This window comes from Gorilla gorilla, chromosome 2 (assembly GCF_029281585.2).
Source record: "Gorilla gorilla gorilla isolate KB3781 chromosome 2, NHGRI_mGorGor1-v2.1_pri, whole genome shotgun sequence".
NCBI classification, from domain to species: domain Eukaryota; kingdom Metazoa; phylum Chordata; class Mammalia; order Primates; family Hominidae; genus Gorilla; species Gorilla gorilla.
The window spans coordinates 13,459,895-13,472,435 of record NC_086017.1 but is presented as its reverse complement, the minus strand read 5'-3'; positions in this window follow the sequence as shown (position 1 = coordinate 13,472,435).

Sequence of the window (12,541 nt, the reverse complement as noted above, 5' to 3'; positions counted from 1 at the left end):
AGATGATAACTTATTGTTTATACCTAGACAACAGGAGAGAGACCAGAGAGAAAAAAGGCAGTATTCCCAATTATGTGGATGTGATATGAATAAACTGGGATGTCCTGGAAAAATTGGGATATGTGGTCACCCTAGTCATTGGAAAGAAGGTAGCATAGGTGGAGAAGATTGAGCAGAAGTTCAAAGGTGGGAAAGGGGAGTCCATTTAAGGATATAGCACTTGAAATGATTTGGCTGTGGTTACCAGTACTCTTGTTTATAGAGGACATGCATAATGGGCTCTGTCCTCTCCCACCTTTGTGGGTCATGAATTTGATTCCCACTGATTCCCCACTTTTATTTGGGGAACAACAAGAGATGAGGGTCCAGGGAAGCATAAGGAGATAGGGACTTGGGATATTCCATGGCCAGTGGGCTAGACCTTGAGGATCAGCACTTAGTTCCCAGTTCACTTTCTTTCCCCAGGAATGGTCCTTTTTCCTCCTTCCCACCTCAAGTATGCCAGGTTCTTTACTCCCAAAGTCTAAGTTATCTTTTTAATTTCTTCTCCCCCTTCCTAGCCCAGTTTTGTCTGTTTTTGTAGAAAAGCAAACTCTGCAAAATTTTCTCTCTCCAACTTCTGCCAGCTAATTATTTGAGCCTTTGTTTCTAGTTCAGTGTGAGCTGAGGGATAAAGGTGAGTTATAACTCTGCCATACCATTAATCTATTGTGGTTTCTACCTAGTTGTAACTAGGGCAGTGATTGTGAGACTGAAAACACTCATGAATGAGGGACACGATTGTTTTCACTGTAATTCCTGTGGTTCAGTTTCAAATGCAAAATCTTATAGAAGTAGAGAAATTATATGTCTTCAACATGGAACATATGATACCTATGACAAAGGAATCAGGTATTTAATATGGAGCTTAAACTAAGACTCTAGAATGTGAGGCCAACAAAAGAATAAATCATGCGGCTATAAAGACACATGCACACATATGTTTATTGTGGCGCTATTCACAATAGCAAAGGCTTGGAACCAAGTCAAATGTCCAACTATGATAGACTGGATTAAGAAAATGTGGCACATATACACCATGGAGTACTATGCAGCCATAAAAATGATGAGTTCATGTCCTTTGTAGGGACATGGATGAAGCTGGAAACCATCATTCTCAGCAAACTATCGCAAGGACAGAAAACCAAACACTGCATGTTCTCCCCCATAGGTGGGAATCGAACAATGAGAACACATGGACACAGGAAGGGGAACATCACACACTGGGGACTGTTGTGGGGTGGGGGGAGGGGGGAGGGATAGCATTAGGAGATATACCTAATGTTAAATGACGAGTTAATGGGTGCAGCACACCAGCATGGCACATGTATACATATGTAACTAACCTGCACGTTGTGCACATGTACCCTAAAACTTAAAGTATAATAATAGAAAAAAGAATTGGTTATAAATATTTTTAAATGGTGCTGAAAATTTTTTTTTAAAGACTGTTTTGTTTAGAAGAGATTGTGTGCATAGACTCACAGTGCTAGAATTTTGGGGCTAATTTAAAGAAGATTTAATATGGGAAGGCTTGAGCTGTGTCTTTCACAGAAGCTACCTGAACCTGCCCAGACATCTGCCTCTTGTCCTGCATCTTGACAAAAATCATGTTTTATCAGTTGCTTTGCTCTAAGGATTACATAGGTCCTTCCCATGAAGCAGTAAGAGGAAAACCGTACATGAGAAGCTATGGTGGGCTATGTACATGTGGGATTTGTTTCAAGATATTGCCTAGAAGTCAAAAGCCTCCTAAAATGATGACTGAAAGAACCTTCCACTCGTTTCCCATGTATCAACATTTCACTGTGCTTAATAAATATAATGATTCTAAGATTTCCAGAACCTATATAGTTTTCTAATTTCCATATGAAATATTAGTATTAAGTAGGTTTAAACAAAGGTAGGACTTTGGTTTCATGTGCTTCTGGAGCAATTTAATAAATACACCATTATAATAAACTGGCAACATTTCAAAGATACTAACTCCAAAATGAAACAAAGTGATCTTTATGTACACGAAGCTAATTAAAAAGAACTCGGTAATTTAAGTTTTTCCATTGTGGTTGTAAGTCAAAGTATAATTAAAATCATGAAAATAATAGTATGAGACACGATATTTTCATTCCAATGATGCTCCTATGATGTGAATCAACACATTGGAACCATCATTATTCTGTTAAAATTGAATCAGCATTGAGTGTCTGTCAAAATTTATCACAGTCCTATTATGAAGCCACATTAGCTGTAGTTTATTTAAACTGCCAGCATACAAAAATCTCTATGGAGGTTCTTATTAAGAGCATAAATCTAAAAGAAATGAATAAACCCATAGCATTATTGCAATAAACAGGGACAGTTCTTTCATTGTAACCTAAAGATTATACAATTTTAACCAAGTGAAGAGCACTGGGTTTCATCTTGTACAACCTAACATTTTATCAATGAGGAAATCGAAGATCAGTAAGTTACCTGTGTTACCCAAGATCAGACAGCTAACCAGCAATTGATCTAGAACTAGAACCCATGTGATAAAGTGATAAATATTAATAGAAAGTAGCATCCTTCATAGAATACTGCCATGTAATTGTGTCTTACTGGTAAAACTCTTTACAGAGAGGTGTGCGTTAGTTTTAATAAGGGATGAATGGTCAAGTATCTCCCTACCACTTACTAGCTATCACCAAACGATTTAAACTCAGTGCCATGATTTATTTATTGGTGAATGGAGATCTTAGTCATGCTTCCTTCTTAGGGTTGTTGTAAAGAACAAATGAAGAAGAGATTCCTTTATTTATTCCATATTTTGTTGGACACTTACATGTTTGTATTGTAGTGTTGAGTGTTAGCTCAAAAGTAAACCAGGTAGTTGAGGAGCTCAGACTTGTCTGTCTTCCCCCACCAGACCGTAAAATGTGTTTACTGCTGTATCACCAGAATCTAGCACAATGTTTGATACGCAGTCGATGTTCGAGAAACACTAAGTGGATAAATGAATAAAAGACCAATAGAGCATCTAGAAGTAACTCCAATGGAAAGTAAGAAGTAGTAAGGGCTGTAAAGGAACAGCAAATTGAGTGTTCTAGGTGTTTACAGGTCATTGATAGATTCCAAAGAGCCCATGAAGGTAGTATTAACACACTGAGCTTAACCAGAAGCCTCGGGCCTGGGGCCAAATATTAACACTGTACCTGTATCTATGACCTTGACCAAACCACTTAGACCTCTCAGTTTTTTTCTGCAAAGTGGAAAGGTTAGACCACAGAGCCCAGGCTGATAATGTAAATGAGTGAAGTAGAATGAGTGCAAGATAATGGGTGCTGACAGGAACTGTGCTAATCTAGAAAGCACACTCTGTCTGGAAGGACTCACCCCTTCTTAATCTAACAAATTGTTTCCTTCAGGAATGAGGGCCAAGTGTTGTCTGCTCTTTCACATTTTCAAGGGAAATTTAGATTTTTCAGCTTTCAGAATTTTCTAATTTTTAAATGTTGGCAACGAATTCAAAATTAAAACAATCAGAAAGCACCAAGTGACCCTGCAAGTCGGACAAATATTTGTCTGGGCCAGATTCGGCCCATGGATTGCTAGTATTTGAGCTCCAGATTGGTTGATCTTCAAGATTCTAACAGTCTGACTCCCTGCTTTAGCTGCGTGTGTTACACTAAGATTGCTGTTTCAGAAATGATGTGGTTAATTTTGGAGTGACCCTTGATTCCTCCCCCAAATATGTCCCAGTCCATTTCTCTTTAGGAGGTTTGTGCTGACAGTTTACCATGCAGATATGGTCTGTCACACCGCAACATAAATGTTAATTCTTGGGATTTTTGAGCGATAATTAATGCTTGAAAACCATACTGGGATCTGGAATGGCTGCTAACCACAGAAGGACAAAAACAAAGAGTTTATCTTTATCAGGCTCTCTTTGTTCAGTTTATCTTGCTGAATCTTTTTATGCACTGTTTTCCCAGAGAGTATACCCTTAATTGAATGCTGACAGCTTAGAACTAAATGGAAGAGGTTCTTGGCTTTCCCATCATGCATTTCTTTCTCTGGTCTGGGTATCCATTTTCCATGAGCTGGGTGTTTTAGAAGAGTAGATGCCTCTTATTATTGCTGACATAGATCTTGAGTTGTTTTTTTTTTTCCACATTTGCACCATGTAGATTGATTTCTTTTATGTTTATTCAGCTAAAACTTGCATGCCTGAGAAAAATTGAAATGGTATGCCATTTGTCATTCTACCTGGCCATGTCTTTAAATACCACTTGCTTTTTATTGACTATTTGAAAAATAATTTCTTTATAGAATTTATACAAAGGCAGCCTGGCAGCATATTATGATATCTTCCATCTCTTGACCTTAAACTGCACTTCTGTCTACTTCCTTTGTGCGATATACGTTTTAGTGGGAGGACTCCTTTTGCTTTCCTGTACTCTAGTCTGCCATCAGGAATTTATCTTCACTGTGTGTTTACTCTAAGTAGTTTTTGAACTAAGAAAAAAAAATAAAATAAAATTTTGCATGGAATAACATGGTATAGGCTCTGAGTGAGATTGTGGGGGTTTGACTTTCATCCATTTCTATCACTTACTCTGTGACTTTGGGCAAGTTATTTAACTAAGCTAAACCTCAGTTTCCTTATCTGCAAAATGGAGATAATAGTACCACCTCAAGGGACTATTTTAAGAATTAAATCTAACAATAGCACATGGTACACAATAATTGTTACACAATAAATATAAACTATTATGTTTATTATTACTATTTTAAACTCTGCAGTTTCGAGAATAACGTTTACATTGCACCACCTACTTTTCAAAAAAATTCTTCCTTTCCTCCTGCCTTTCATTGTTGCCTCTCCATGTTTTCTAACTCTTACTCTCTCTTTAATTTATTCATTGAATATTTGAGTCCGCACTAAGTGCTAGGTACTGGGCAAGAGACCAAGAAAACAGTGGTGATCAAAAGAGACTCACTCCCAGCTTTCAGGAGCTTGTAGGATGCTGAGGGGCAGGAAAAGCCATTAGTACAATAATCACTTGGATATACAATTACAAACTATGACAGCTAACCAAAATTAATGAGCACTTTCAACTTACTCTTTCTTGAAGAACTGTGAACGATAATAGTGTTATCAATTAATGTGTATAAAGTGTTTACCTCTTGCAAAGCACTTGTACTTACTTTGTTTTATTTGAACCTTATAATGGTGATGTGATGTAGATATTATTCATTCCCACTTCACAGATGAAGAAACTGAGAAGCTAAATGACTTGCTTAAGGTCACACAGTTATCTTATTAAGACTCAAGGCAGGATCTTCTATCTCTAAACTTTATAATCCTAACAATCTATAAAATAAGAATTCTTGAATTGTCTGACTCACCTGGCATCTTCTGGAAATGACTGTGTGTCTTAAGGGACATGTATTCAAGTGGCATTTTAGAACCCAAGCTCTATGCGTCAAACCCTGAACAGGTAAATTGGACAGCCTAACTCTAGGCTGTGATTGAAATTCCAGTCAGTTCTCCCAAGAGCAAGTTCCAGATACCAAGGAAGGCCATGGAGAACATAGCCCTAACTTCTCAGTACCACCTACAGCTCTTGGGAGAATGCCCTTAAGACCCAGAAAAATATTTCCCACCCACTTTGGTTGCCAGCCTATATGCCAGAGTTCTTGTTGCCACCCCCACCCATCTTGGTTTTTCTTAGTTTACAAAGACAGAAAGGCAAATTAGAGAAACATCCATTGCTTTTTAGCAGAATTAGAATTTTTAGAGTTGCAAAGCCACCAACCATGGCTTGATCAGGTAGGAATTCTGTTCTTCCAGATGTGTGTGCCTGTGCTTCCCTGGGCACAGAAGAGCCCACAGTGGCTTCACATTTCAGGAAATGTGCCTGGGACCCAGTCATCATACCTGGGATACATGCTTGAAGAAATATGTGGGGACGCTTTGCATGTATTTCTCTTGAGGTTGCACATTTCAACAGTTCATTGTGTTGACTTCCTTGCTTTTTAGTAAATGTGGCTCTAATATGAGTTATCCTATTTCATTACATTCAGGAGGACTATCAGCAGTCATGTAACACCAGGCAGCCCATCATGTAATAATGATGCCTAGTTTCAGGGATCAACCCTGAACATGTTCCCAACTCCATCCTTGAGACTTCCTAGTGGTTATATAGCCATGACACTGTAACTTAGTGATACGATTTGGCTCTATGTCCCCACACAAATCTTACCTTGAATTGTAATAACCTCCACGTGTCAAGAGTAGGACCAGATGGAGATAGCTGAATCATGGGGGGACACTTTCCCCCATGCTGTTCTCATGATAGTGAGTTCTCAAGAAATCTGATGGTTTTATAAGGGACTTCCCCTTTGCATGACCCTAATTCTCTCTCCTGCCGCCCTGTGAAGAGGTGCCTTCCGCCATGATTGTAAGTGTCCTGAGGCCTCCCCAGTCATGTGAAAGTGTGTGTCAATGAAACATCTTTTCTTTATAAATTACCCAGTCTTGTGTATTTCTTCATAGCAGCATGAGAATGGACTAATACACTTAGTCTCTGTCATTTGTCTTAAATGAAGTGAGCACCCTCTTCAACTGAGAGATTCTGCCTTCACTCTCAGCAAACTTGTCTAGGATTTGTTGCAAAAAAGAAACATAACTTCTAGTTTTGGCAAAATATGGAAGCAAAACAAGTCATGACATTTTGGATTTGAAAGAGCTTTAGCTCAATGCTTTCATTTACTGAAAAGGAAATCAGAGCATTGTGGAAGGCAGAATAATGGCTCCCTAAAGATATCTCCACCTCAATCCCAGAGCCTAGGACAATGTTACCTTACATGGCAAAAGGGACTTTCAGATGTGGTTAAGGTTAGGGACCTTGAGATGGGGAGATTATCCTGGATTATGCTAATGAGCCTGATCTGATTATGAATGCTATGAAGAGAAAAGCAGAATAGATTAGAGAGAAGTGATGTGAGAAGGACTTCACCACCATTGATGACTTTGAAGAAGGAGGAGGGGGTTTATGAGCCCAAGTATGTGGAGGTTGTAAGTGCTGGGGATGGCCCTCCCTTACAGGCAGCAAGAGAGCCAGAAACTCAGTCTTATAACAGCAAGGAACTAAATTTTGCCACTGTGTGTCTGAAGGGACAAGCATTCAAGTGGCATTTTAGAGCCCAAGCTCTAAGTGTCAACCGCTGAACAGGCAAACTGGACAGTAACAACCTGAATGAGAAAAAAAGAAAAAAGAGAGAAAGAAAAAAAATAGATTTTCTTCGGTTGCCTCCAGAAAGAAACACAGCTCTGCGTAATCCTTGCTTTTAGCCCAGTAAAACCTGTGTCAGATTTCTGGCCTACAGAAGTCTAGGGTAATATATTTGTGTTGGTTTCAGTTGTTAAATGTGTGTCAATTTGTTACAGCAGCAATAGGAAATGAATACAGATACAGAGAGGGAAAGAGACTTGTCTAATGTCACATGCCTAATTTGTGGCACAATAAGGCTGTGGTCACTAGTAGTTATATTCAGGATTTTTGATTTCCTGTTTATCTAGATATTCCCCACCCATCCCAATCCCAATTATTTTCTCACACAACACTGGATTCTTTCCTTTGTCCTGCTTATCACACCCCAAGCAAATCTGAACTTATCTTGCTTCCTTATTTCATTTATCATCTGTCTCTATTTAGAATGGAAGCTCTATGAGGACAGAGGCTATTTTTCTTGTTCACTACTTTGTACTTAGGTATCAGTACAGTCCTGGACATGGAACAGGGTTCAATAAAATTTGTTGAATAAATGAAAAAAAAGAATGACTGAGTGACTACTATGTCAAAATGAATGAAAAAAGGAACTATCAAGCTAAAGAGAATTTTATAAAATTTTGCTCCAATCTCTCATTTTACAAATGAGGAAACCTGGGACTCAGGAGGACACAGGTCCTGTTCTTAGCAGCTCCAGAACCTTGATCACCTGACCACTAGCAGAGCACGTTTGTGTTTTTCATTTGACCTGCACCAAAACATCTCATTTTAAAAGCAGTGTGGCAGTAGATGGATATTGTTCAACTAGAAGGTAAAAATGGGAACTGACATCCCCTGGGTGTGTATTTTTCTGAAAACACCAAGGGGCAATACCTGTCCTAAAACTGTTCACCTTTTAAATCTTTCTTTCTATATTAGATCAGATGGACTCCAGACAAGCATGCACTTTCATTCATTCTTGAATAAAGATCGTAAAACACTTTAGAAGGAATAGGCTCGGCCTGTCAAGCATCCTGATTGTGTGTCCTGGGGTAGAAGGAGTTCACTCTCTGGGCTACTATATCTATATAGAGATATTTGGCTTTTAGAACTCACTTCTAACTAGCTCATTTTTGTCCCTGTTTCTTTATGGCTTTTATACGTTCAATGTCCAGTTTTGGAGATGAGATCTCACTATGTTGTCCAGGCTGGACTCCAACTCCTGGGCTCAAGCAATCCTCCTGCCTCAGCTTCCTTAGTAGCTGGGACTACAGCCATGTACCATGGCACTTAGCTCTGTGTCCAGTGTTTTAATTCCACCTCCAGGTGTTTAAGTAAAACGTTCACTGGTTTTGTTTGTGTTTTGTTCTGCTAGAAAAGAATCTGGAATCAAGTAATTTCCGATCTATCAGTTTCATCACTAAAAATCTCTTGATAATCTACCGTTGATGGGAGCAGAAAAACCACCTTTGAGGAAATGTGCAGGCTTAGACCTCCCTGCTGCGACTGTTACAAGTAGATGCTTGCAGGGGTTTCCTTGAAAGGGTCACAGCAAGGCCACTGATGCCTTGTGACACCAGGCAGCAGGCCAAATTGTGGTTTGCACTCCTGCATATACTTGGGGTGTGATTTTCTGTTGGAGACATTTTTCTTTGATTTATAAATCCTTCCCCACTCGTCAACACTGGCTACATCTCCTTCTCTTCCCTGAACAAAACAACCCCTCACCCATCAGGGTGCAGGATGAGAAAACCAGGATATTTCTTAAATGGGAAGTAAACAGCCCAACAGAATGAAGGGAAAGACAGTAAAACATCAATTCCTGGCCACTAGTGACCACAGCCTTATTGGATTTCTCTCCTTTCTTGTCCTGCGTTGCCATTTCCACTTTTGCCAGGCAGTATCTTCCGTAGGGCCAGAAGGACAAGTCAGATATGTCTCCTGAGCTGCCTGGAAGCACAGACTGTGCCCAGGCTGGTGGCATCTATCAGCACGGCAGCCGATGACAGCTTCGCCTCGGCCTCCTTGGCCTCCTGCCAGCAGTGAGGAAGCGGCAAGCGCAACCTGGCTCCCATGGGTGACAGCCACAAATCACATTGTCGTTCCCTTCATAAACCTGACCCAGGCCATCACTCCCATGAGATGGCCATTTACCAAGAGAGCTTTGTCGATTCTGACAAAACCCATGAGGCAACTATTTTGTGAAGAGATTGAATCTAGCCTTCCTATCAGGAAGAAAACTTGCAAAATTATACTGCAGGCAATGTTGATGTCAGTACTCAGCAGCAGGCAACTCGGAGTCCAGTTTCATTTCTGCTGCTGACCACCTGGGCCACGGTGGGAAAAATGTTTTAACCTCTCTGGGCCTTGGTTTTCCCATCTGTAAAGTGAGAATCGATCTAGAAGCAGAGATTACAAAATGGAGGCCTGGAGTCTGAAATTAGTTTACATGTTTATTTTATTTATTCTGAGCAATTCCACTCTCCCTCCCTCCCTCCCTCCTCCCTCCCTCCCTCCCCCTGTCCTTTCTTCCTTCCATCCTCCCTCCATCTCTCCCTCTCTCCCTCCCTCCCTCCCTACCTTCCTTCCTTCCTTCCTTCCTTCCTTCCTTCCTTCCTTCCTTCCTTCCTTCCTTCTTTCCTTCCTTCCTTCCTTCTTTCCTTCCTTCCTCTTTCTTTCTCTCTTTCCTGCCCTTCCTCCCTTCCCTTCCCTTCCCTTTTTTCTTTTTTGAGACAGGGTCTCACTCTTTCACCCATGCAGGAATGCAGTGAAACAATCATGACTCACTGCAGCCTGGACTTCCTGGGCTCAAGCAATCCTCCTGCCTCAGCCCCTCAAGTCGCTGGGACTACAAGCACATGCCGCCACACCTAGCTGATATTTAAGTTTTTTATAGAGATGGGATCTTGGTATGTCACCCAGGCTGGTCTTGAACCCCTGGGTTCAAACGATCCCCCCACCTTGGCCTCCCAAAGTTCTGGGATTATAGATATGAGCCACTGTGCCTGGCTCTTTTTTTTTTTTTTTTTTTTTAAGCAAGAATTTTAATTGTCTCAGTTAGGGTAGTTTCCAGCCATTTTCTCAGTCTCTCCTGCTCCATTATGGCTTAAACTCATTTAAGCCAAATTTTGCTCATTTATCTTACTTATTTGGTCTCTAAAGCATTTAGGTTTGCAATCCCTGGACTAGATGATCTTCACTTTATTACTGGCTTTAACAGTTTATTATTTCCTGATACTAAATCGTCTGCAACTAAATAAAACAAACGAATTAGACATTTCAATAATGTGTTCACCTAAACTCTGGATTCTTGGGGACAATTACTTTCCATTTCACACATTCTCAAACTTCCATGCATGGTGGTAATTCCCGGCAGTAACTCTGTCTTTGGTAAATGTTTGGTAAGTGACTCAATGCCTTATGAAAGAGGAAAACACGATAGGTAGTGGTTAAGCCAGGCAAGGGAATGTATTTGATAGTTATGGACTTGCAGAAAGGAAAAACTCTGGTTGATGACAGATTGGCCATAATTCTCCACCCTTCCCTTTGTGCATAACCTTGGCAATGTGACTGTGTACCCTTTCCCATCGAGAGATAGTTAATTTCTCCACTCCTTGAATCTGGGCTGGATTGTGACTTTCTTTGGTCAACAGAATGTGGCAGAAGTGATGTTATGCCAATTCCAAACCTCCAGCCTCAAGGGACCTGACATGCTTCCACTTTCTGTCTCAGAACCGTGACAGCTGCCATATGAATAAGCCCTGGTTAGCTTGCTGTGGCTCATACCTGTAATCCCAACACTTTGGGAGGCTAAGGCAGGTGGATCATTTGAGGTCTGGAGTTCGAGACCAGCTTGGCCAACATGGTGAAGCCCCATCTCTACTGAAAATACACAAATTAGCCAGGCATGGTGGCCAGCTCCTGTAATCCCAGCTTCTCAGGAGGCTGAGGTAGGAGTTTGAACCTGGGAGGTCGAGGTTGCAGTGAGCCAAGATCGCATCACTGCACTCCAGCCTGGGCAGCAGAACAAGACTCTGTGTGAAAAACAAAACAAAACACCAGTTATTCAAGAGGTACAACTAAAATATTTTGGTAAGCTTTGATCTAATCTGATATTTTCCCTTTACCAGGAAAAGGAACCAAATAGTTGTTACAATGGTTAATTTTATGTGTCAACTTGACTGGTTCATGGGGTGCCCAGATATTTAGTTAAACATTATTTTTGGTGTGTCTGTAACAGTCTTTCTCAATAAGATTGAATTTGAATTAGTGAGTAAAGCAGGTGGCCTTCCTCAATGTGGGTGGGCAGCCTTCAATCCACTGACCGCCTAAATAGAACAAAAAGGTAGAGAAAGGGATAAATTTTTCTCTCTGCCTGACTGCTTGACTTGGAACATTGGTTTTCTCTTACTCTTGGACTGGAAATTACACCATGGCCTCTCTTGGGTCTCTAGCCATGGCAGATTACTGAACTTCTCATACTCCATAATCATGTGAGCCAATTCCTTATCCTCTGTCTCTCTCTCCCCATGTGTATTAGTCTGTTCTCACCCTGGTAATAAAGACATACCCAAGACTGAGTAATTTATAAAGGAAAGAGGTTTAATTGACTCACAGTTCACAGATTGTGAGGCGGGAGGCCTCACAATCATGGTGGAAGGTGAAGGAAGAGCAAAGTCACATCTTACATGGCAGCAGGCAAGACAGCTTGTATAGGGGAACTCTCCTTTATAAAACCATCAGATTTCATGAAACTTATTCATTATCATGAGAATAGCATGGGAAAGACCCACCCCCATGATTTAATTACCTCCCACCAAGTCCCTTCCATGACACATGGGAATTATGGGAGCTACAATTCAAGGGAAATTTGGGTGGGGACACAGCCAAACCATATTACCATGTGTGCACACTATTGGTTCTGTTTCTCTGGAGTACCCTAATACAATGTCTATGTCATTTACTGAAAATCACACACCCAGTTAGTGCTAGAGGTACTAGGACCCAGCTCTCCCTGAGAGACCCCAGTCAGGAACAATGAGTACATTGAATCCACAAGACGGAGCAAGCCTAAGCCTTGCAAGCTAGAACCACAGGGGAAGTGCCCTGGTGTTGGTGGAACTGGGTTGGGTATTGAGTGACAAGGAGGATTAGACAGGACAACTGAAGCTCAGGGCATTCCAGAGAGTGCACCGAACATTCCAGATAGGACCTGCTGTCACTACTGCATTGCTCTTGTATTTGCCATA